The sequence below is a fragment of the Oncorhynchus keta genome, chromosome 20 (genome assembly GCF_023373465.1).
Source record: "Oncorhynchus keta strain PuntledgeMale-10-30-2019 chromosome 20, Oket_V2, whole genome shotgun sequence".
NCBI lineage: Eukaryota > Metazoa > Chordata > Actinopteri > Salmoniformes > Salmonidae > Oncorhynchus > Oncorhynchus keta.
Window position 1 is genome coordinate 38797461 of NC_068440.1, and position 25000 is coordinate 38822460.

The window sequence follows — 25000 nt, forward strand, 5'->3', positions numbered from 1 at the left end:
TCAGGGGGATATACATTCTTTAAACAGGGTCAGGGGGATATACATTCTTTAAACAGGGTCAGGGGGATATACATTCTTTAAACAGGGTCAGGGGATATACATTCTTTAAACGGCAGATTTAGAGTCTATGGTAAAGAAGGGTCAACACTACAAATATTGACTTTTGAATCAACTTCATGTAATTGTCAATAAAAGCATTTGACACTTATGAAACACAAAATTATACTTCAGTATTCCATAGTAACATCTGACAAAAATATCTAAAGACACTGAGGCAGCAGACTTTGTGAAAATGTATAATTGTGTCATTCTCAAAACTTTTGTCCAACTGTACTTACTGGTCCTTCTGTAGCTCAGTTGCTAGAGCATGGCGCCTTGTAACGCCAGGGTAGTGGGTTCGATTTGAGGAAACCCATACGTAGAATGTATGCACACATGACTGTAAGTCGCTTTGGATAAAAGCGTCTGCTAAATGGCATATATTATTATATTATTATATTATATTATTATTATTATTATTATACTCAGTAAAGGGAGTTAGAACATAGAAGTAGAATGAATAGAACACACATTGAGCTTCTACCCAGGCAGTTTGACTGGTAAAAGCAATGTCTGCCTTTTTCTGAATCATTTCCATGGTAGAATATTAAATTCAAATTGATGTGGCTCATGTAACTGCATTGTAATGTTATTGAGGCGATTGAATCAACAAACCTTCCTACTTTTCTCCTAGGATATACTTGCAATGGTCGCCAGTCAACCCCATTGTGCCGTCATTGACTTCAATGGGGGCGCCTGTTCTATCCATTGTATTTCTATGTGTTAGACAGCTGGAGAAGTCATCAGAGAGTCTAGAATTGTTGCAGTAAACGCACACACATCAGACACACAGACACACAGACACACAGACACACAGACACAGACACACAGACACACAGACACACAGACACACAGGACAGACACACAGACACACAGACACACAGACACACAGACACACAGACACACAGACACACAGACACACAGACACACAGACACACAGACACACAGGCACAGACACACAGACACACAGACACAGACACAGACACAGACACACACACATGGCACACACACACACACACACAGAGACACACAACACACACCACTTAAAACCCTCCGTATTCATTACTTCCTGTGTTTTACAGCCCATTGTTATATTTAGCAACACGAATGGACCAGTTACATCGCATTGTGTAATGGGAAAACACACACACACACACACACACGTTCAGAAAGTCACACACACAATTCCATGAGCGTGAGGGGGTCTAGGAGTCGACTCAGCTGTAGGAGAGAGAGAGAGAGAGAGAGAGAGAGAGAGAGACAGAGAGAAGGAGAGAGAGAGAGAGAGAGGGAGGAAGAGAAGGAGAGAGAGAGTAGAGGGAGGAAGAGAAGGAGAGAGCAGGGAGGAAGAGAAGGAGAGAAAGAGTGAGGGGAGAGAGAGAGAGGGAGGGAGAGAAGGAGAGAAAGAGTGAGGGGAGAGAGAGGGAGGAAGAGAAGGAGAGAAAGAGTGAGGGGAGAGAGAGGGATGGTGAAAGGAGAGAAGAATGTATTTCTCACTGCTATTCTTTCTCTTTGCAACATGAAATCACCATCAGTCAGCATGTAGAACATTCAGAGCCTAAACTCATCAACCTATCAGTCAGCATGTAGAACATTCAGAGCCTAAACTCAAACCTATCAGTCAGCATGTGGAACATTCAGGGCCTAAACTCATCAACCTATCAGTCAGCATGTGGAACATTCAGGGCCTAAACTCATCAACCTATCAGTCAGCATGTGGAACATTCAGGGCCTAAACTCATCAACCTATCAGTCAGCATGTGGAACATTCAGGGCCTAAACTCATCAACCTATCAGTCAGCATGGGAACATTCAGGGCCTAAACTCATCAACTTCAGTGAGCATGTGGAACATTCAGGGCCTAAACTCATCAACCTATGTCAGCATGTTGAACATTCAGGGCCTAAACTCATCAACCTATCAGTCAGCATGTAGAACATTCAGAGCCTAAACTCATCAACCTTCAGTCAGCATGTAGAATCATTCAGAGCCTAAACTCATCAACCTATCAGTCAGCATGTGGCATTCAGAGCCTAAACTCATCAACCTATCAGTCAGCATGTAGAACATTCTGGGCCTAAACTCAGTCAACCTATCAGTCAGCATGTGGAACATTCAGGACCTAAACTCATCAACCTATCAGTCAGCATGTAGAACATTCAGAGCCTAAACTCATCAACCTATCAGTCAGCATGTAGAACATTCAGAGCCTAAACTCATCAACCTATCAGTTAGTACAGGGCCTAAACTCATCAACCTATCAGTCAGCATGAACTTCAGAGCCTAAACTCATCAACCTATCAGTAGCATGGAACATTCAGGACCTAAACTCATCAACCTATCAGTCAGCATGTTGAACTGGGGCCTAAACTCATCAACCTATCAGTCAGCATGTAGAACATTCAGGACCTAAACTCATCAACCTATCAGTTAGCATGTGGAACATTCAGGGCCTAAACTCATCAACCTATCAGTCAGCATGTAGAACATTCAGGACCTAAACTCATCAACCTATCAGTCAGCATGAGGAACATTCAGGGCCTAAACTCATCAACCTATCAGTCAGCATGTAGAACATTCAGAGCCTAAACTCATCAACCTATCAGTCAGCATGTAGAACATTCAGAGCCTAAACTCATCAACCTATCAGTTAGCATGTAGAACATTCAGAGCCTAAACTCATCAACCTATCAGTTAGACATGGCCTAAACTCATCAACCTATCAGTCAGCATGTGGAACATTCAGAGCCTAAACTCATCAACCTATCAGTTAGCATGTAGAACATTCAGAGCCTAAACTCATCAACCTATCAGTTAGCATGTGGAACATTCAGGGCCTAAACTCATCAACCTATCAGTTAGCATGGAACATTCAGAGCCTAAACTCATCAACCTATCAGTCAGCATGTGGAACATTCAGGGCCTAAACTCATCAACCTATCAGTCAGCATGTAGAACATTCAGGGCCTAAACTCATCAACCTATCAGTCAGCATGTGGAACATTCAGGGCCTAAACTCATCAACCTATCAGTCAGCATGTAGAACATTCAGAGCCTAAACTCATCAACCTATCAGTCAGCATGTAGAACATTCCCATCCTAAACTCATCAACCTATCTTAGCATGTGAACATTCAGGGCCTAAACTCATCAACCTATCAGTTAGCATGTGGAACATTCAGAGCCTAAACTCATCAACCTATCAGTTAGCATGTAGAACATTCAGAGCCTAAACTCATCAACCTATCAGTTAGCATGTAGAACATTCAGAGCCTAAACTCATCAACCCATCAGTCAGCATGTGGAACATTCAGGGCCTAAACTCATCAACCTATCAGTTAGCATGTAGAACATTCAGATCCTAAACTCATCAACCTATCAGTCAGCATGTAGAACATTCAGGGCCTAAACTCATCAACCTTTGGACTGAAGAGTTTAACACTGGAGTTCAACAGACATCTTAAAGATGTTGACGTCATCATTCTGCAGGAGACATGGTGTAAGGCTGATGTTGTCACTCACTGTCCCACAGGCTACAGAGAGGTCACTGTCCCACAGGCTACAGAGAGGCTACTGTCCCACAGGCTACAGAGAGGTCACTGTCCCACAGGCTACAGAGAGGTCACTGTCCCACAGGCTACAGAGAGGCTACTGTCCCACAGGCTACAGAGAGGCACTGTCCCACAGGCTACAGAGAGGTCACTGTCCCACAGGCTACAGAGAGGTCACTGTCCCACAGGCTACAGAGAGGTTTGTCCCACAGGCTAAGAATGTATACAGAGGTCACTGTCCCACAGGCTACAGAGAGGTCACTGTCCCACAGGCTACAGAGGGGTCACTGTCCCACAGGCTACAGAGAGGCTCTGTCCCACAGGCTCAGAGAGGTCACTGTCCCACAGGCTACAGAGGTCACTGTCCCACAGGCTACAGAGAGGTCACTGTCCCACAGGCTACAGAGAGGTCACTGTCCCACAGGCTACAGAGAGGTCACTGTCCCACAGGCTACAGAGATGTCACTGTCCCACAGGCTACAGAGAGGTCACTGTCCCACAGGCTACAGAGAGGTCACTGTCCCACAGGCTACAGAGGGGCACTGTCCCACAGGCTACAGAGAGGTCACTGTCCCACAGGCTACAGAGGGTCACTGTCCCACAGGCTACAGAGAGGTCACTGTCCCACAGGCTACAGAGAGGTCACTGTCCCACAGGCTACAGAGATTACTGTCCCACAGGCTACAGAGATCACTGTCCCACAGGCTACAGAGGGTCACTGTCCCACAGGCTACAGAGAGGTCACTGTCCCACAGGCTACAGAGAGGTCACTGTCCCACAGGCTACAGAGAGGTCACTGTCCCACAGGCTACAGAGAGGTCACTGTCCCACAGGCTAGTTTGTCCCACAGGCTACAGAGAGGTCACTGTCCCACAGGCTACAGAGGTCACTGTCCCACAGGCTACAGAGAGGTCACTGTCCCACAGGCTACAGAGAGGTCACTGTCCCACAGGCTACAGAGATCACTGTCCCACAGGCTACAGAGAGGTCACTGTCCCACAGGCTACAGAGAGGTCACTGTCCCACAGGCTACAGAGAGGTCACTGTCCCACAGGCTACAGAGAGGTCACTGTCCCACAGGCTACAGAGAGGCCACTGTCCCACAGGCTTTTCTCACTGTCCCACAGGCTACAGAGAGGTCACTGTCCCACAGGCTACAGAGAGGTCACTGTCCCACAGGCTCCCTGTCCCACAGGCTACAGAGAGGTCACTGTCCCACAGGCTACAGAGAGGTCACTGTCCCACAGGCTACAGAGAGGTCACTGTCCCACAGGCTACAGAGAGGTCACTGTCCCACAGGCTACAGAGGGTCACTGTCCCACAGGCCACAGAGAGGTCACTGTCCCACAGGCTACAGAGAGGTCACTGTCCCACAGGCTACAGAGAGGCCACTGTCCCACAGGCTACAGAGAGGTCACTGTCCCACAGGCTACAGAGAGGTCACTGTCCCACAGGCTACAGAGAGGTCACTGTCCCACAGGCTACAGAGAGGTCACTGTCCCACAGGCTACAGAGAGGTCACTGTCCCACAGGCTACAGAGAGGTCACTGTCCCACAGGCTACAGAGAGGTCACTGTCCCACAGGCTACAGAGAGGTCACTGTCCCACAGGCTACAGAGAGGTCACTGTCCCACAGGCTACAGAGAGGTCACTGTCCCACAGGCTACAGAGAGGTCACTGTCCCACAGGCTACAGAGAGGCCACTGTCCCACAGGCTAAGAGAGGTCACTGTCCCACAGGCTACAGAGAGGTCACTGTCCCACAGGCTACAGAGAGGTCACTGTCCCACAGGCTACAGAGAGGCCACTGTCCAGGCCAGAGAGGTACTGTCAGGCTACAGAGAGGTCACTGTCCCACAGGCTACAGAGAGGTCACTGTCCCACAGGCTACAGAACTCACTGTCCCACAGGCTATCACTGTCCCACAGGCTACAGAAGGTCACTGTCCCACAGGCTACAGACTCACTGTCCCACAGGCTACAGAGAGGTCACTGTCCCACAGGCTACAGAGAGGTCACTGTCCCACAGGCTACAGACTCACTGTCCCACAGGCTACAGAGAGGTCTGTCCCAGCAGGCTAGAGACACTGTCCCAGAGGCTAAGACTCACTGTCCCACCTACAGAGAGGTCAGTGTCCCAGCAGGCTAGAAGGCATGTCCCACAGGCTAAGACTCACTCCCACAGGCTACAGAGAGGTCACTGTCCCACATGCTACAGAGACACTGTCCCACAGCCTACAGACTCACTGTCCCTACAGGCATGGCTACAGAGACACTGTCCCACAGGCTAAGACTCACTGTCCCACCTACAGAGATGTCACTGTCCCACAGGCTACAGAGAGGCCACTGTCCCACAGGCTACAGAGAGGCCACTGTCCCACAGGCTACAGAGAGGTCACTGTCCCACAGGCTACAGAGAGGTCACTGTCCCAGCATGCTACAGAGAGGTCACTGTCCCACAGGCTACAAGATGTCACTGTCCCACAGGCTACAGAGAGCACTGTCCCACAGGCCTAAACTCACTGTCCCACAGGCTACAGAGGCACTGTCCCACAGGCTACAGAGAGGTCACTGTCCCACAGGCTACAACTCACTGTCCCACAGGCTACAGAGAGGTCACTGTCCCACAGGCTAGAGGGGTCACTGTCCCACAGGCTACAGAGAGGTCACTGTCCCACAGGCTAGAGAGGTCACTGTCCCAAGGCTACAGAGAGGTCACTGTCCCACAGGCTACAGAGAGGTCACTGTCCCACAGGCTACAGATAGGTCACTGTCCCACAGGCAGAGGTCACTGTCACAGGCTACAGTCCCACAGGCTACAGAGGGTCACTGTCCCACAGGCTACAGGAGGTCACTGTCCCACAGGCTACAGAGGTCACTGTCCCACAGGCTACAGAGAGGTCACAGGCTACAGAGAGGTCACTGTCCCACAGGCTACAGAGAGGTCACTGTCCCACAGGCTACAGAGAGGTCACTGTCCCACAGGCTACAGAGAGGTCACTGTCCCACAGGCTACAGAGAGGTCACTGTCCCACAGGCTACAGAGAGGTCACTGTCCCACAGGCTACAGAGAGGTCACTGTCCCACAGGCTACAGAGAGGTCACTGTCCCACAGGCTACAGAGAGGTCACTGTCCCACAGGCTACAGAGAGGTCACTGTCCCACAGGCTACAGAGAGGTCACTGTCCCACAGGCTACAGAGAGGTCACTGTCCCACAGGCTACAGAGAGGTCACTGTCCCACAGGCTACAGAGGTCACTGTCCCACAGGCTACAGAGAGGTCACTGTCCCACAGGCTACAGAGAGGTCACTGTCCCACAGGCTACAGAGAGGTCACTGTCCCACAGGCTACAGAGAGGTCACTGTCCCACAGGCTACAGAGAGGTCACTGTCCCACAGGCTACAGAGAGGTCACTGTCCCACAGGCTACAGAGAGGTCACTGTCCCACAGGCTACAGAGAGGTCACTGTCCCACAGGCTACAGAGGTCACTGTCCCACAGGCTACAGAGAGGTCACTGTCCCACAGGCTACAGAGAGGTCACTGTCACACTGTCCCACAGGCTACAGAGAGGTCACTGTCCCACAGGCTACAGAGAGGTCACTGTCCCACAGGCTACAGAGAGGTCACTGTCCCACAGGCTACAGAGAGGTCACTGTCCCACAGGCTACAGAGAGGTCACTGTCCCACAGGCTACAGAGAGGTCACTGTCCCACAGGCTACAGAGAGGTCACTGTCCCACAGGCTACAGAGAGGCCACTGTCCCACAGGCTACAGAGAGGTCACTGTCCCACAGGCTACAGAGAGGTCACTGTCCCACAGGCTACAGAGAGGTCACTGTCCCACAGGCTACAGAGAGGTCACTGTCCCACAGGCTACAGAGAGGTCACTGTCCCACAGGCTACAGAGAGGTCACTGTCCCACAGGCTACAGAGAGGTCACTGTCCCACAGGCTACAGAGGGGCACTGTCCCACAGGCTACAGAGGGTCACTGTCCCACAGGCTACAGAGAGGGCCACTGTCCCACAGGCTACAGAGAGGTCACTGTCCCACAGGCTACAGAGAGGTCACTGTCCCACAGGCTACAGAGAGGTCACTGTCCCACAGGCTACAGAGAGGTCACTGTCCCACAGGCTACAGAGAGGTCACTGTCCCACAGGCTACAGAGAGGTCACTGTCCCACAGGCTACAGAGAGATCACTGTCCCACAGGCTACAGAGAGGTCACTGTCCCACAGGCTACAGAGAGGTCACTGTCCCACAGGCTACAGAGAGGTCACTGTCCCACGGGCTACAGAGAGGTCACTGTCCCACAGGCTACAGAGAGGTCACTGTCCCACAGGCTACAGAGAGGTCACTGTCCCACAGGCTACAGAGAGATCACTGTCCCACAGGCTACAGAGATGTCACTGTCCCACAGGCTACAGAGAGGCCACTGTCCCACAGGCTACAGAGAGGCCACTGTCCCACAGGCTACAGAGAGTCACTGTCCCACAGGCTACAGAGATGTCACTGTCCCACAGGCTACAGAGAGGTCACTGTCCCACAGGCTACAGAGAGGTCACTGTCCCACAGGCTACAGAGAGGTCACTGTCCCACAGGCTACAGAGAGGCCACTGTCCCACAGGCTACAGAGAGGTCACTGTCCCACAGGCTACAGAGATGTCACTGTCCCACAGGCTACAGAGAGGTCACTGTCCCACAGGCTACAGAGAGGTCACTGTCCCACAGGCTACAGAGGGGTCACTGTCCCACAGGCTACAGAGGGGTCACTGTCCCACAGGCTACAGAGAGGTCACTGTCCCACAGGCTACAGAGATGTCACTGTCCCACAGGCTACAGAGATGTCACTGTCCCACAGGCTACAGAGATGTCACTGTCCCACAGGCTACAGAGATGTCACTGTCCCACAGGCTACAGAGATGTCACTGTCCCACAGGCTACAGAGAGGTCACTGTCCCACAGACTACAGAGAGGTCACTGTCCCACAGGCTACAGAGAGGTCACTGTCCCACAGGCTACAGAGGGGTCACTGTCCTACACTGTCCTACAGGCTAGAGATGTCACTGTCCCACAGGCTACAGAGAGGTCATTGTCCCACAGGCTACAGAGAGGTCACTGTCCCACAGGCTACAGAGAGGTCACTGTCCTACAGGCTACAGAGAGGTCATTGACCCACAGGCTACAGAGAGGTCACTGTCCCACAGGCTACAGAGATGTCACTGTCCCACAGGCTACAGAGAGGTCACTGTCCCACAGGCTACAGAGAGGTAATTGTGCCGTCACAGAAACACAGCTCTGTCAATAGAGGCAGAGACTCTGGAGGACAGCCTTGAGGAAGAGACGTGCCATTTCCAGGCCCAGGAAATGTGCTCATCTGTGGGGACACAAATGCGTGCACAGGAACACTACCTGATCTAACAAGCACACGAGGAGACAGCTTTATTACAGCCCATTCTGTTTCTAACTGTCATCATCTCCCCCATAGAAACAACAGTAGCAGCACCATCAAAAAACAGGAAGGGATCTGTTGCAGCTCTGTAGAAACCTGGGTCTGTACTAGTGTCAATGGTAGGTTACGGGGGGACTCTTTGGGGAAATTCACGTATTGCTCACCTCTTGGCCACAGTACAGGTAGACTATATGATCACAGACATTGATCCTTTCTCTCTCAGCTCATTCACTGTCAAGCCACTAACACCTCTGTCTGATCACAGACAAATTACGTTGTTCCTCAAAAGAACAGACATGGAAACAACCAGACATTCACAGCCCAGTAAGCTGTACAACATCAGACATTCACAGCCCAGTCAGCTGTACAACATCAGACATTCACAGTCCAGTCAGCTGTACAACATCAGACATTCACAGCCCAGTCAGCTGTACAACATCAACATTCACAGCCCAGTCAGCTGTACAACATCAGACATTCACAGTCCAGTCAGCTGTACAACATCAGACATTCACAGCCCAGTCAGCTGTACAACATCAGACATTCACAGCCCAGTCAGCTGTACACCATCAGACATTCACAGCCCAGTCAGCTGTACAACATCAGACATTCACAGCCCAGTCAGCTGTACAACATCAGACATTCACAGTCCAGTCAGCTGTACAACATCAGACATTCACAGCCCAGTAAGCTGTACAACATCAGACATTCACAGTCAGTCAGCAACATCAGACATTCACAGCCCAGTCAGCTGTACAACATCAGACATTCACAGCCCAGTCAGCTGTACAACATCAGACATTCACAGCCCAGTCAGCTGTACAACATCAGACATTCACAGCCCAGTGAGCTGTACAACATCAGACATTCACAGCCCAGTGAGCTGTACAACATCAGACATTCACAGCCCAGTCAGCTGTACAACATCAGACATTCACAGCCCAGTCAGCTGTACAACATCAGACATTCACAGCCCAGTAAGCTGTACAACATCAGACATTCACAGCCCAGTCAGCTGTACAACATCAGACATTCACAGCCCAGTGAGCTGTACAACATCAGACATTCACAGCCCAGTGAGCTGTACAACATCAGACATTCACAGCCCAGTGAGCTGTACAACATCAGACATTGACAGCCCAGTGAGCTGTACAACATCAGACATTCACAGCCCAGTCAGCTGTACAACATCAGACATTCACAGTCCAGTCAGCTGTACAACATCAGCTGTCCAGTCAGCTGTAAAACATCAGACATTCACAGCCCAGTCAGCTGTACAACATCAGACATTCACAGCCCAGTGAGCTGTACAACATCAGACATTCACAGCCCAGTGAGCTGTACAACATCAGACATTCACAGCCCAGTCAGCTGTACAACATCAGACATTCACAGCCCAGTGAGCTGTACAACATCAGACATTCACAGCCCAGTGAGCTGTACAACATCAGTTCACAGCTGAGCTACAACATCAGACATTCACAGCCCAGTCAGCTGTACAACATCAGACATTCATTCACATCAGCATTCACAGTCAGCTGTACAACATCAGACATTCACAGCCCAGTGAGCTGTACAACATCAGACATTCACAGCCCAGTGAGCTGTACAACATCAGACATTCACAGCCCATCAGCAGCACCAGTTCACATTCCAGCTGTACACCATCAGACATTCACAGTCCAGTCAGCATTTCACAGCCCAGTAAGCTGTACAACATCAGACATTCACAGCCCAGTCAGCTGTACAACATCAGACATTCACAGTCCAGTCAGCTGTACAACATCAGACATTCACAGCCCAGTCAGCTGTACAACATCAGACATTCACAGCCCAGTCAGCTGTACAACATCAGACATTCACAGCCCAGTCAGCTGTACAACATCAGACATTCACAGCCCAGTCAGCTGTACAACATCAGACATTCATACAGATGATCCCAAAACAGCACAGAAGAATACCAGAAAGCAACCTGGAACCAAATATCCAAACACTCGTAGATAACTTTCTGGAGACCACATTCACTCACAATAAAGAAGGCATCAATCTAGCGGTAAAAAACATCAACTATACATTCAGGAAAACGACAAAATAAATATAATAGGGGCGGCAGGGTAGCATAGTGGTGAGAGCGTTGGGCTAGTAACCGGAAGGTTGCAAGTTCAAACCCCCGAGCTGACAAGGTACAAATCTGTCGTTCTGCCCCTGAACAGGCAGTTAACCCACTGTTCCTAGGCCGTCATTGAAAGTAAGAATTTGTTCTTAACTGACTTCCCTAGTTAAATAAAGGTAAAATTAAATTAAAAAAATTATTGAAATTGATAAGATACAAAACAAAATAGACCACAAAATGGTGACATATGGACACCTCCACCCACAGAGACCCAAATTGGTAAAACACTTCATTACAGCACTCTATAAAATTGAACCAAAACAGCACAGTACAACAGAACACACTAATTGAGGAATCCATAAACACACACAACTTCAAAATTGGAAGAAAAAAATAAAAATAAAAAAAAACGAGAATTGATTATGGATTTTAAAACACTCTACAGAAAAACACAAACGCTATAGAAGTTGAATGGATTAGAAAAAGCTCATTCAAAATCCACTGGACTCCCCAATTACTGACCAGGAAAATGTATAAGAAACTTCAGGCCCTCAGATGTAAAAAAGCATGCAGAGCTGATGGCATCCTAAATGAGATGCTCAAACTCACTAGTGCAAAATTTCCATTGGCTACATTAAAACTGTTTAATTTGATCTTGAGTGTTTCCTGACATCTGGAATCAAGGATTCATAACCCCAATCTTTAAGAACGGAGACAACTTTGACCCGGACAATTACAGAGGCATTTGTGTGAACAGTAACCTGGGGAAGGTTTTCTGTAGTATTATAAGGAATACCTAGGATAGGATAAGTAATCCTTCTCACCCCCCCTAAAAGATTTAGATGCACTATTGTAAAGTGGCTGTTCCACTGGATGTCACTCTTCAATATTTACATCAACGAATTGGCCACTATTCTAGAAAAATCCTCACACCCTGGTGTTAGTCTCCACAATTCAGAGGTTAAATGCCTACTCTTCACAGATGACCTATGCCTGCTGTCACCCACAGCACATGGCCTACAGCAGAGCCTGGACCTGCTAGAGCAGTACTGCCAGACCTGGGCCCTGGCAGTAAACCCCCACAGCACATGGCCTACAGCAGAGCCTGGACCTGCTTGAGCAGTACTGCCAGACCTGGGCCCTGGCAGTAAACCCCCACAGCACATGGCCTACAGCAGAGCCTGGACCTGCTAGAGCAGTACTGCCAGACCTGGGCCCTGGCAGTAAACCCCAAAACATGGCCTACAGCAAATAATGATTTTCCAGAGAAGATCCAGACATCTCAGGGAGCCTGGACCAAAGTTCTCAGACCTGGGCCCTGGCAGTAAACCCCCACAATGGCCTACAGCAGACTGCATGCAGAGCAGTACTGTCAGATTCTCCCCCACATGACCTCAGCAGAGCCTGAAAACTACAAACAATGCATGGCAGGGGCCTTACAGCAGAGCCTGGACCTGCTTGAATATGCCAGACTCATAATAAAAACTCAAAAAAGAGCAATTAAGTTTTGGAAACATCTAAAATGCAGTGACCCCCTCTCATATCATTAACACGCCCTGCAATGCCAAGAGCTGAGCAAAGAGAAGAGTCCCCTCATCCAGCTGGTCCTGGGGCTGAGTTCATAAACCTGTTCTACTAACACACTGAAGCCTCAGTCCCCTCATCCAGCTGGTCCTGGGGCTGAGTTCACAGACCTGTTCTACTAACACACTGAAGCCTCAGGACCAGAACATCCAATCAATCAGAATATACCAAATTACAACACAGTCAAAACAAAACTACACAAAGCAAAATGCAGTGCTATCTGGCCCTAAAATCGACAGTACACCGTGGCACAAACACAAAGCACAAACACAAAGCAAAATGCAGTGCTATCTGGCCCTAAATCGACAGTACACCGTGGCTAAATATTTGACCATGGTTACTGATCAAAACCTTAGAAAAACCTTGACAAAGTACAGGCTCAGTGAGCACAGCCTTGCCATTGAGAAGGGTAGACAGGAAAACTTGGCTCCCTGTAGAGAAAAGGCTGTGCAACCACTGCACCACAGCAGAACCTGAGACAGAGCTTAATTTCCTCACACAATGTCAAAAACAAAAACCAATTAGAAAGTGTCATTTCCCCAAATTTGAAACCCTTATTCAAGAGTTCAAAGACCTCTGATGAGAGTAGGCTACCCGTCCTGTTGGGGGAGGACGCAGAGAGCTGTGGGTTGGCAGTGCACTACATTGCTGACCTCCTGGATGAGGACAGTGTCTGACAGACCAGTCAACCTGCACATGTCCTCTGTTGGGGGATTGTCATTGTTCAATGTAGGTTATTTTGACCCTGGTTATTGGTTGTTGCAGTTGACAATTTTGATTCTGATTGTTTTCATATTGTAAATATCCAAAGAGAGGAGGGCTACCTGTCCTGTTGGGGGAGAGAGATAGACAGAAAGCAGAGGGTTGAGCAGCGCACTACATTGAAGACGAGAGAGAGAGACTGATGAGGATAGGCTACCTGTCCTGTTGGGGGGAGGATGCAGAGAGCTGTGGGTTGGCAGCGCACTACGATTGAGGGAGACCTCTCTGATAGGATACTGAGAAATACTTAGGCCTGTAAAAATAACAGATAGAGGAAGGAGAGGAAAAAAGGATGAGAGACAAAAACAAAAAAATAGAACTACAGGAAGCAGATGAAACCCTGATTGAAGTGTTTGATAAAACTACAGGAAGCAGATGAAACCCTGATTGAAGTGTTTGATAAAACTAGGAAGCAGATGAAACCTGATTGAAGTGTTTGATAAAACTACTGGAAGCTGAAACCCTATTGTCATTGATTCAATGTATGAAACCCTGATTGATTTTGATAAAACCCTGAAACCCTGTTGAAGTGTTTGATAAAACTGTTGTCCCGATTGAAGTTTTGATTCTTAGGAAGCAGATGAAACCCTTTGAAGTGTTTGATAAATATCCAAAGCAGATGAAACCCTGAATGAAGTGTTTGATAAAACTACAGGAAGAGATGAAACCCTGATTGAAGTGTTTGATAAAACTACAGGAAGAGGAAACCCTGATTGAAGTGTTTGATAAAACTAGAGGAAGAGCTGAAACCCTGATTGAAGTGTTTGATAAAACTACAGGAAGCAGATGAAACCCTGATTGAAGTGTTTGATAAAACTACAGGAAGAGATGAAACCCTGATTGAAGTGTTTGATAAAACGACAGGAAGCAGCTGAAACCCTGATTGAAGTGTTTGATAAAACTACAGGAAGCAGATGAAACCCTGATTGAAGTGTTTGATAAAACATACAGGAAGCAGCTGAAACCCTGATTGAAGTGTTTGATAAAACTACAGGAAGCAGAGGAAACCATGATTGAAGTGTTTGATAAAATACAGGAAGAGCTGAAACCCTGATTGAAGGTTTGAAAAACTACAGGAAGCAGATGAAACCGTGATTGAAGTGTTTGATAAAACTACAGGAAGCAGATGAAACCCTGATTGAAGTGTTTGATAAAACTACAGGAAGCAGATGAAACCCTGATTGAAGTGTTTGATAAAACTACAGGAAGCAGATGAAACTACAGGAAGCAGATGAAACCCTGATTGAAGTGTTTGATAAAACTACAGGAAGCAGATGAAACCCTGATTGAAGTGTTTGATAAAACTACAGGAAGCAGATGAAACCCTGATTGAAGTGTTTGATAAAACTACAGGAAGCAGATGAAACCCTGATTGAAGTGTTTGATAAAACTACAGGAAGCAGCTGAAACCCTGATTGAAGTGTTTGATAAAACTACAGGAAGCAGATGAAACCCTGATTGAAGTGTTTGATAAAACTACAGGAAGCAGATGAAACCCTGATTGAAGTGTTTGATAAAACTACAGGAAGCAGATGAAACCCTGATTGATGTGTTTGATAAAACTACAGGAAGCCTATGAAACTGGAAGCAGATGAAAACCGTGATTGAAGTGTTTGATAAAACTACAGGAAGCAGATGAAACCCTGATTGAAGTGTTTGATAAAACTACAGGAAGCAGATGAAACCGTGATTGAAGTGTTTGATAAAACTACAGGAAGCAGATGAAACCCTGATTGAAGTGTTTGATAAAACTACAGGAAGCAGATGAAACCCTGATTGAAGTGTTTGATAAAACTACAGGAAGCAGATGAAACTACAGGAAGCAGATGAAACCCTGATTGAAGTGTTTGATAAAACTACAGGAAGCAGATGAAACTACAGGAAGCAGATGAAACCCTGATTGAAGTGTTTGATAAAACTACCGGAAGCAGATGAAACGCTCATGAAAGTGTTTGATAAAACTACAGGAAGCAGATGAAATGCTCATGAAAGTGTTTGACACACACAAACACATTTGTTATACTTATATATTTTGAAATTGTGGAGTACGTTGTGTAGATCAATAATAAAAAAATATATATTTATATATATATATACAGATAAAGTGTACATATATTTAGGTTGGAGTCATTAAAATTCATTTTTCAACCACTCCACAAATTTCTTGTTAATAACAAACTATAGTTTTGACAAGTCGGTGAGGACATCTACTTTGTGCATGACACAAGTCATTTTTCCAACAATTGTTTACAGACAGATTATTTCCCTTATAATTCACTCTATCACAATTCCAGTGGGTCAGAAGTTTACATACACTAAGTTGACTGTGCATTTAAACAGCTTGGAAAATTCCAGAAAATTATGTAATGGCTTTAGAAGCTTCTGATAGGCTAATTGACATCATTAGTCAATTGAAGGTGTACCTGTGGACGTATTTCAAGACCTACCTTCAAACTCAGTGCTTCTTTGCTTGACATCATGGGAAAATCAAAAGAAATCAGCCAAAACCTCAGAAAAAAACATTGCAGACCACAAGTCTGGTTCATCCTTGGGAGCAATTTCCAAACGCCTGAAGGTACCATGTTCATCTGTACAAACAATAGTATGCACATATAAATACCATGGGACCACACAGCCGTCATACCGCTCAGGAAGGAGACGCGTTTTGTCCCCTAAATATGAACGTACTTTGGTGCCAAAGGTGCAAATCAATCCCAGAACAACAGCAAAGGACCTTGTGGAGATGCTGGAGGAAACAGGGACAAAAGTATATATATTAAAACGAGTAAAACGAGTCCTATATCAAGAAAACCTGAGAGGCTCAGCAAGGAAGAATCCGCTGCTCCAAAACCGCCATAAAAAAGCCAGACTATGGTTTGCCACTGCACATGGGGACAAAGATCGTACTTTTTGGAGAAATGTTCTCTGGTCTGATGAAACAAAAATAGAAGTGTTAGGCCATAATAACCATCATTATGTTTGGAGGAAAAAGGGAAATCATTGCAAGCCGAAGAAAACCATCCCAACCGTGAAGCACGAGGGTGGCAGCATCATGTTGTGGGGGTGCTTTGCTGTGCACTAGTGCACTTCACAAAATAGATGCCATCATGAGGCCGGAAAATGATGTGGATATATTGAAGCCACATCTCAAGACATCAGTTAAATCTTGGTTGCAAATGGTTCTTCCAAATGGACATTGACCCCAAGCATACTTCCAAAGTTGTGGCTAAATGTCTTAAGGACAACAAAGTCAAGGTATTGGAGTGGCCATCACAAAGCCCTGACCTCAATCCTATAGAACATTTGTGGAAGGCTACCCGAAACGTTTGACCCAAGTTAAACTGTTTAAAGGCAATACTACCAAATACTAATTGAGTGTATGTAAACTTCTGACCCACTGGGAATGCGATGAAAGAAATAAAAGCTGAAATAAATAATTCTATCTACATTTATTCTGACATTTCACTTTTTTTTATTTTCTAACCTGCTGGTTGTCGGCCTGCTTGTCTAACCTGCTGGTTATCGGCCTGCTTGTCCAACCTGCTGGTAACCTTGAAGCTACAACCACCCCTTTTCATTTAGCTCTTTCCTCACTCCCTTGCCTTTGTTCAACCATCTTATCAACCCTTCGGTCTTCAAAGTATGTCCTGTATGTAAAGGGGTAAGGTGACTAGCATATATATATATATATATATATATATATATATATATATATATATAAACAGAGTAGAAGCAACGTATATGATGACTGTACGTGAGTGTGTGTCTGTGTGTAGAATCAACATAAATGGACGGGTTGAACTATACTTTTGGGGACCAGAAGTCCCCACAAGAATAGTAAACAAACAAATATTTGACCCACATTTTATTGTTCCCCACAAGGTCAAATGCTATTTCTAAGAGGTTTAGGGTTAAGGTTAGAATTAGTGTTAGGGTTAGGAGCTAGGGTTAGGAGCTAGGGTTAGGAGCTAGGGTTAGGATTTTTTTTGAATGGGACTGAATTGTGTTGTCCCTACAAGGTTAGTTCTACAAGACTGTGTGTGTGCATGTTATCTGTGAGTGTGTGTGAGCAAAAGAAGTGACTGTGTGAGCGCGTGCCTGCATGCGTGTGTGGGGGGGTGGAGGGTTTATGAGTATCAAAGGCCCAGCTATTAGTTTCCAATCAAAGCAAATGGAGAATGAAGGACAAATCCTTAAAACCTTTTCTTGCAGTCAGTTGCCCCATGGGGTGGGATTTATTCATATATTTTATAATGCTGAAAATTCTGTGTTTCTACTTCAAACAGGCCAAACCAGCCAAACCACCAATCACCAATCACCTTTATCATCCTGTCTGTCTCCTCTGACACATTGCTATAAAGGGTCATAAATCACCACCTGCCTGCCCCTCTCCCTCACACCTAGATGTCAAAAGTGTACCAAAACTGAGAAGTTCAACACTGAGAACTCTTTTTCGGCAGGTACACAAACATAAAAATATAATAAAAATAAAAAATCCATATCAGCCATTGAAACCCATTCACATCTGATTAGATAACAACAATACATTTTCCAATAAATCACATCTGATTAGATAACAACAATACATTTTCCAATAAATCACATCTGATTAGATAAAAACATTTTCCAATAAATCATTAGTTAAAAAACACACAGACTAATCTTTCATTCAATATTTGGTTGTTAATGTATTTAATCCATAACAACCTATTGATAATCCTTTCAGATTGGAAAATATGTCCTCATTTGCATAGTTCAAAATGCGTTGGCGTTTTTTCAAGTCAAATCAAATGTTATTTATCACATGCGCCAAATTACAACCTCACCGTGGAATGTTTACTTTACAAGCCCTCAACAATGCCGTTCAAGAGTTCATAAAACATTTACGAAATAAACGAAAGTAAAAAATAAAAAAATGTAATCAATCAAAAAGTAACACAAGAAGTGTACATAAACAATAACGAGGCTATATACAGGTGGTACCGGTACCGAGTCAATGTGCGGTGGGGAACAGGTTAGTCGAGATAATTTGTAAAGTGACTATGCATCGATAATTAACAGCGAGTAGCAGCAGTATAATTAGTCCAGGTGGCCATTGGATTATTTATAGTCTTATGGCTTGGAGGTAGAAGCTGTTAAGGAGCCTTTTGGGCCTAGACTTGATGCTCCGGTACCGCTTGTCGTGCGATAGCAGAGAGAACAGTCTATGACTTGGTGACTGGAGTCTTTGAACAATTATTTGGGACCTTCCTAATGATATATCATACACGACATACTGCAAGAGTAATATTGCAGACTACACCGTATTGCGAGTACAATAAGTTATCTGTCCTCATTTAACACTCCAAGAGTAATTTAGCTGAACATTGTTATGAGAGACACTTCCTGACCTAATCAGACTGTAATAAATCAGCCCAATCAGCTGTAGAATCTCCACCTATTCAACACTAAGTTGATGTGTGTCCCATTAACCGGAGTGGCCAGCTCACATTCTATTGATCTGGATGGTAAAACTATGATTTCTCTCAGCATTTCCTGTAATTGCTCTAAGGGAACTCTGTGTTCCGAGGAAGAAACAAACTGCAGACAAAGTGCTATTGCATTATCATGAAGCTATAGTAACAACCTGCCACATACAATGCCTTGCTTTCAGACTACTTTACTTTCTCCACATGCTGGTTAGGTTACAGCCTTATACCCCGACTACGCCGCTCACGTCATGTGAATCTATATCTATATATCTATATAATCTATATCTATATATAATCTATATCTATATATCATCTATAATATATAATCTATATCTATATATCATCTATATCTATATATAATCTATAATCCATATATAATCTATATATCATCTATAATCTATATATAATATATAATCTATATATAATCTATAATCTATATATCATCTATAATCTATATATAATCTATAATCTATATCTATATATAATCTATAATCTATATATAATCTATAATCTATATATAATCTATAATCTATAATCTATATATCTATATATAATCTATAATCTATATATAATCTATAATCTATATATAATCTATAATCTATAATCTATATATCATCTATAATCATCTATAATCTATATATAATCTATAATCTATAATATATAATCTATAATCTATAATCTATAATCTATAATATATAATCTATAATCTATAATCTATATATAATCTATAATCTATAATATATAATCTATATATCATCTATAATCTATATATAATCTATAATATATATATAATCTATAATCTATAATATATAATCTATATATCATCTATAATCTATAATCTATATATAATCTATAATCTATAATATATAATCTATATATCATCTATAATCTATATATAATCTATAATCTATAATATATAATCTATATATCATCTATAATCTATATATAATCTATAATATATATATAATCTATAATCTATAATCTATATATAATATATAATCTATAATCTATAATCTATATATAATCTATAATCTATATATAATCTATAATCTATAATCTATATATAATCTATAATCTATATATAATCTATAATCTATATATAATCTATATCTATATATAATCTATATATAATCTATAATCTATATATAATCTATAATCTATATATAATCCATATATAATCTATAATATATATATAATCTATATATAATCTATAATATATATATAATCTATAATCTATATATAATCTATAATCTATATATAATCTATATATCATCTATAATCTATATATAATCTATAATCTATATATAATCTATAATCTATATATAATCTATAATCTATAATATATAATCTATATATCATCTATATATAATCTATATATAATCTATAATATATCATCTATATATCATCTATAATCTATATATCATCTATATGTCATCTATATATAATCTATAATATATAATCTATAATCTATATATAATCTATAATCCATATATAATCTATAATATATAATATATAATCTATATATCATCTATATATCATCTATATATAATCTATAATATATAATCTATAATCTATATATAATCTATAATCCATATATAATCTATAATATATAATCTATATATCATCTATAATCTATATATCATCTATAATATATCATCTATATATCATCTATAATCTATATATCATCTATATATAATCTATAATCCATATATAATCTATATATAATCTATAATCCATATATAATCTATATATAATCTATAATATATATATAATCTATATATAATCTATAATATATAATCTATAATCTATATATCATCTATATATCATCTATATATAATCTATAATATATAATCTATAATCTATATATAATCTATAATCCATATATAATCTATAATATATAATCTATATATCATCTATAATCTATATATCATCTATAATCTATATATCATCTATATATAATCTATAATATATAATCTATAATCTATATATAATCTATAATCTATATATCATCTATATATCATCTATAATCTATATATCATCTATAATATATAATCTATATATAATCTATAATATATAATCTATAATCTATATATAATCTATAATCTATATATCATCTATATGTCATCTATATATAATCTATAATCTATATATAATCTATAATATATAATCTATATATCATCTATAATCTATATATCATCTATATATAATCTATAATCCATATATAATCTATAATATATAATCTATATATCATCTATAATCTATATATCATCTATATATCATCTATATATAATCTATAATCTATATATAATCTATAATCTATATATAATCTATATGTATATATAATCTATAATCTATATATAATCTATTTATAATCTATAATCTATATATAATTTATAACGAGCTTCTGCGTTGCCAGGCGCTAAAATAGAAGTCAGTTCTATTTGTGACGCAGATCGCGCTGCAAATCCTGCCTCTCCCATCTCCTCATTGGTTTATAGAAGCAGGTACCCTTGTGCCATCTCCTCATTGGTTATACCCACGTGGGTGACTGAAAGATGAATGAGGTCGGTGGTGGTAATGCATCTAATTTGTGTATGGTTGCAAATCGCAATATAAAGTACAGAGAAGAAAAAGCCCGGAAGGAGGAGAGATGACTAGAAACGATTCAGTTGACCATTTTATGTGTGGATACATTTTCAGAGTAGAGGACCTTGTGCATTTAAGGTAAAATAACAACTCAATGTTCATATCCCAGGACAAATTAGCTAGCATTAGCAAGCTAGCTAAATAGGACAAATTAGCTAGCAAATGAAAGTCAGTTAGTTAAATTGCCATAAATGTTTAATGCTTTTCGAAATTAATGTCATTTGTTTAGACTTTGTTTTGATAATTTAACCTGCGTGTCATGATCGCGTTTTGTGTGCGGGGACAAAATAAACTTATGCACGATGGCGCATGATGCCCACGATGGAGCACGATTGCCCACGATGGAGCACGATTGCCCACGATGGCGCACGATTACCCACGATGGCGCACGATTGCTCACGATGGCACACGATGGCGCTCGATTGCCCACGATGGCCCACGATTGCCCACGATGGCCCACGATGGCGCACGCTGGCGCACGATGGCCCACGATGGCCCACGATGGCCCACGATGGCCCACGATGGCCCACGATGGCCCACGATGGCCCACGATGGCGCACGATGGCGCACGATTGCCCACGATGGAGCACGATTGCCCACGATGGCGCACGCTCGCAGCCGGTTTGGGTTCCGTGTTATTCTAAAATGGATTAAATGTTTTTTTTCCCTCATCAATCTACACACAATACCCCATAATGACATCACAATACCCCATAATGACGTCACAATACCCCATAATGACATCACAATATCCCATAATGACATCACAATATCCCATAATGACATCACAATACCCCACAATGACATCACAATACCCCATAATAACATCACAATACCCCATAATAACATCACAATATCCCATAATGACATCACAATATCCCACAATGACATCACAATACCCCACAATGACCATGCAAAAACAGGTTTTTAGAATGTTTCTGCTAATTTATTACATATAAAAATGTAAATGTACATAAGTTTCAGATCTTTCACATGTTGCAGAGCCTCAGGCGTCACCATCTGTCTGAACCCTCTGTCTGAACCCTCTGTCTGGACCCGCTGTCTGGACCCGCTGTCTGGACCCGCTGTCTGGACCCGCTGTCTGGACTCTGTGCCAGTCAATTGACCACTCTGTTCTGCAATTTCGACGATAAATTACTTCCTCATGTTGACTTTCCAGTTCCTCTGCAACAGGCTGAATCCTGTTATTAAGGAGAGATAGGATAAAGTGTTCCGCCTTTTTGTTCGTCTCCGAAAGCAAATGCAGCATTTCAGAAGCCTGGAGTGCTACTTCTGGAGAGGATGAGGGCTAAAGGCATCCGAATGCTTCCCAGCAGAAACCGTTTCGGAGGAGTTTGTGCATATATTATGACGTCGTTTTTGTGACGTTTTTGTTTTGTTTTTTGGACTTCGGTGAGGGTTTTTTCAGCTGTTCGGGCAAAAAAAATAATAATTCTGGATGGCCAAAGTTGGTAGCCGAAGTCTATGCCCCTTAGTCAGTGATTGGTCAACAGTGTGGATTCTTCAAAAAAGTATTTGTTGTCATTCAATGAGAGATGACTCATTTTCATATATTTGTTCATTGAGAAATACTGCACCAAACATCTCAGACTATGAGGTAGTCACCTAGAATGCATTTCAATTAACAGGTGTGCCTTGTTAAAAGTTCATGTGTGGAATTTCTTTCCTTCTTAAAGCTTTTGAGCCAATCAGTTTTGTTGTGATAAGGTATGAGGGGTATGCAGAAGATAGCCCTATTTGGTAAAGTCCATATTATGTCAAGAACAGCTCAAATAAGCAAAGAGAAACAACAGTCCATCATTAGTTTAAGACATGAAGGTCAGTCAATCTGGAAAATTTCAAGAACTTTGAAAGTTTCTTCAAGTGCTGTTGCAAAGACCATCAAGTGCTATGATGAAACTGGTACTCATGAGGACCACCACAGGAAAGGAAGACCCAGAGTTACCTCTGCAGCAGAGGATAAGTTCATTAGAGTTACCAGCCTCAGAAATCAGCAATTACTGCCACCTCAGAAATTGCAGCCCAAATAAACACTTCACAGAGTTCAAGTAACAGACACGTCTCAGCATCAACTGCTCAGAGGAGACTGTGTGAATCAGGCCTTCATGGTCGAATTGCTGCCAAGAAACCACTTCTAAAGGACACCAATGAAAAGAAGAGACTTGCTTTGGCCAAGAAACACGAGCAATGGACATTAGACCAGTGTCCTTTGGTCTGGAGTCCAAATTGGAGACTTTTGGTTCCAACAGCCGTGTATTTGTGAGACGTTTGTTGCGTGAACGGATGATCTCCCCGTGTGTATTTCCCACCGTGAAGCATGGAGGAGGAGGTGTTACGGTATGGAGGTGCATTGCTGCTGACAATGTCTGTGATATATTTGGAATTCAAGGCACACTTAACCAGCATGGCTACCACAGCATTCTGCAGCGATACGCCATCCCATCTGGTTTGGGCTTAGTGGGACTGTCCTTGGTTGACTCTAATGTCGCTCAACCTACGTGCACCTATGTTGGAAATGTTCCTTCATATGCTAGGTTGTAGCTACCTCATGATGGTTATAGGGAAAAATGTGATTATCATTTAGTAGCCTAAACCTATTGATGTTACACTAAAGCTGGGTGAATGGAATGTGAATGACAGTCAACCAATATACTGTAATAGAAGAAAAACATTTTTCTCCCTTCTTAATTAAACAGCACCAACCGCCACTGATTTTGAGGAAGTGTATACTGGCTACGGCATCTCAAAATGGACAAACAATACTATTGCTGCTTTTTTTCTTCTTGTTTTCTTCAGCGAATGTCTTTTTTTAGGACTGTGCGAGCACACTCGTTCGGTTCACCTAGCTGAGTTCGTCTAGTGCCAGCCGAACTGAAGAATGCTGACACCTTAAAACCAGCTAGGGAGTTTTATTCCTCTGCTGGTAGCGTGACTACAGCTCAAGCTCATTACCATAACGCACAATGCGCAAAAATATTCCTAAAAATATTTAACCTCCACACATTAACAAGTAAAATAGCTCAAATGAAAGATAAACAAGTTGTTTATCTAGCCAGCAAGTCAGATTTCTAAAATGTTTTACGGCGAAAACATAGCACATATTTATGTCAAACCACCACCGCAGACATAGCTCATTAGCATAGCCAAGTAGGAAAAAATATGCAATCAACAAACGCAGGATTAAAAGAAAAATCATTTCACTAACCTTTTGAAATCTTCATCAGATGACAGTAATATAACATGTTACACAGTACATTCATTTTTTTTTCAATAATATGCTATATATATCCATAAATGTCTGTTTAC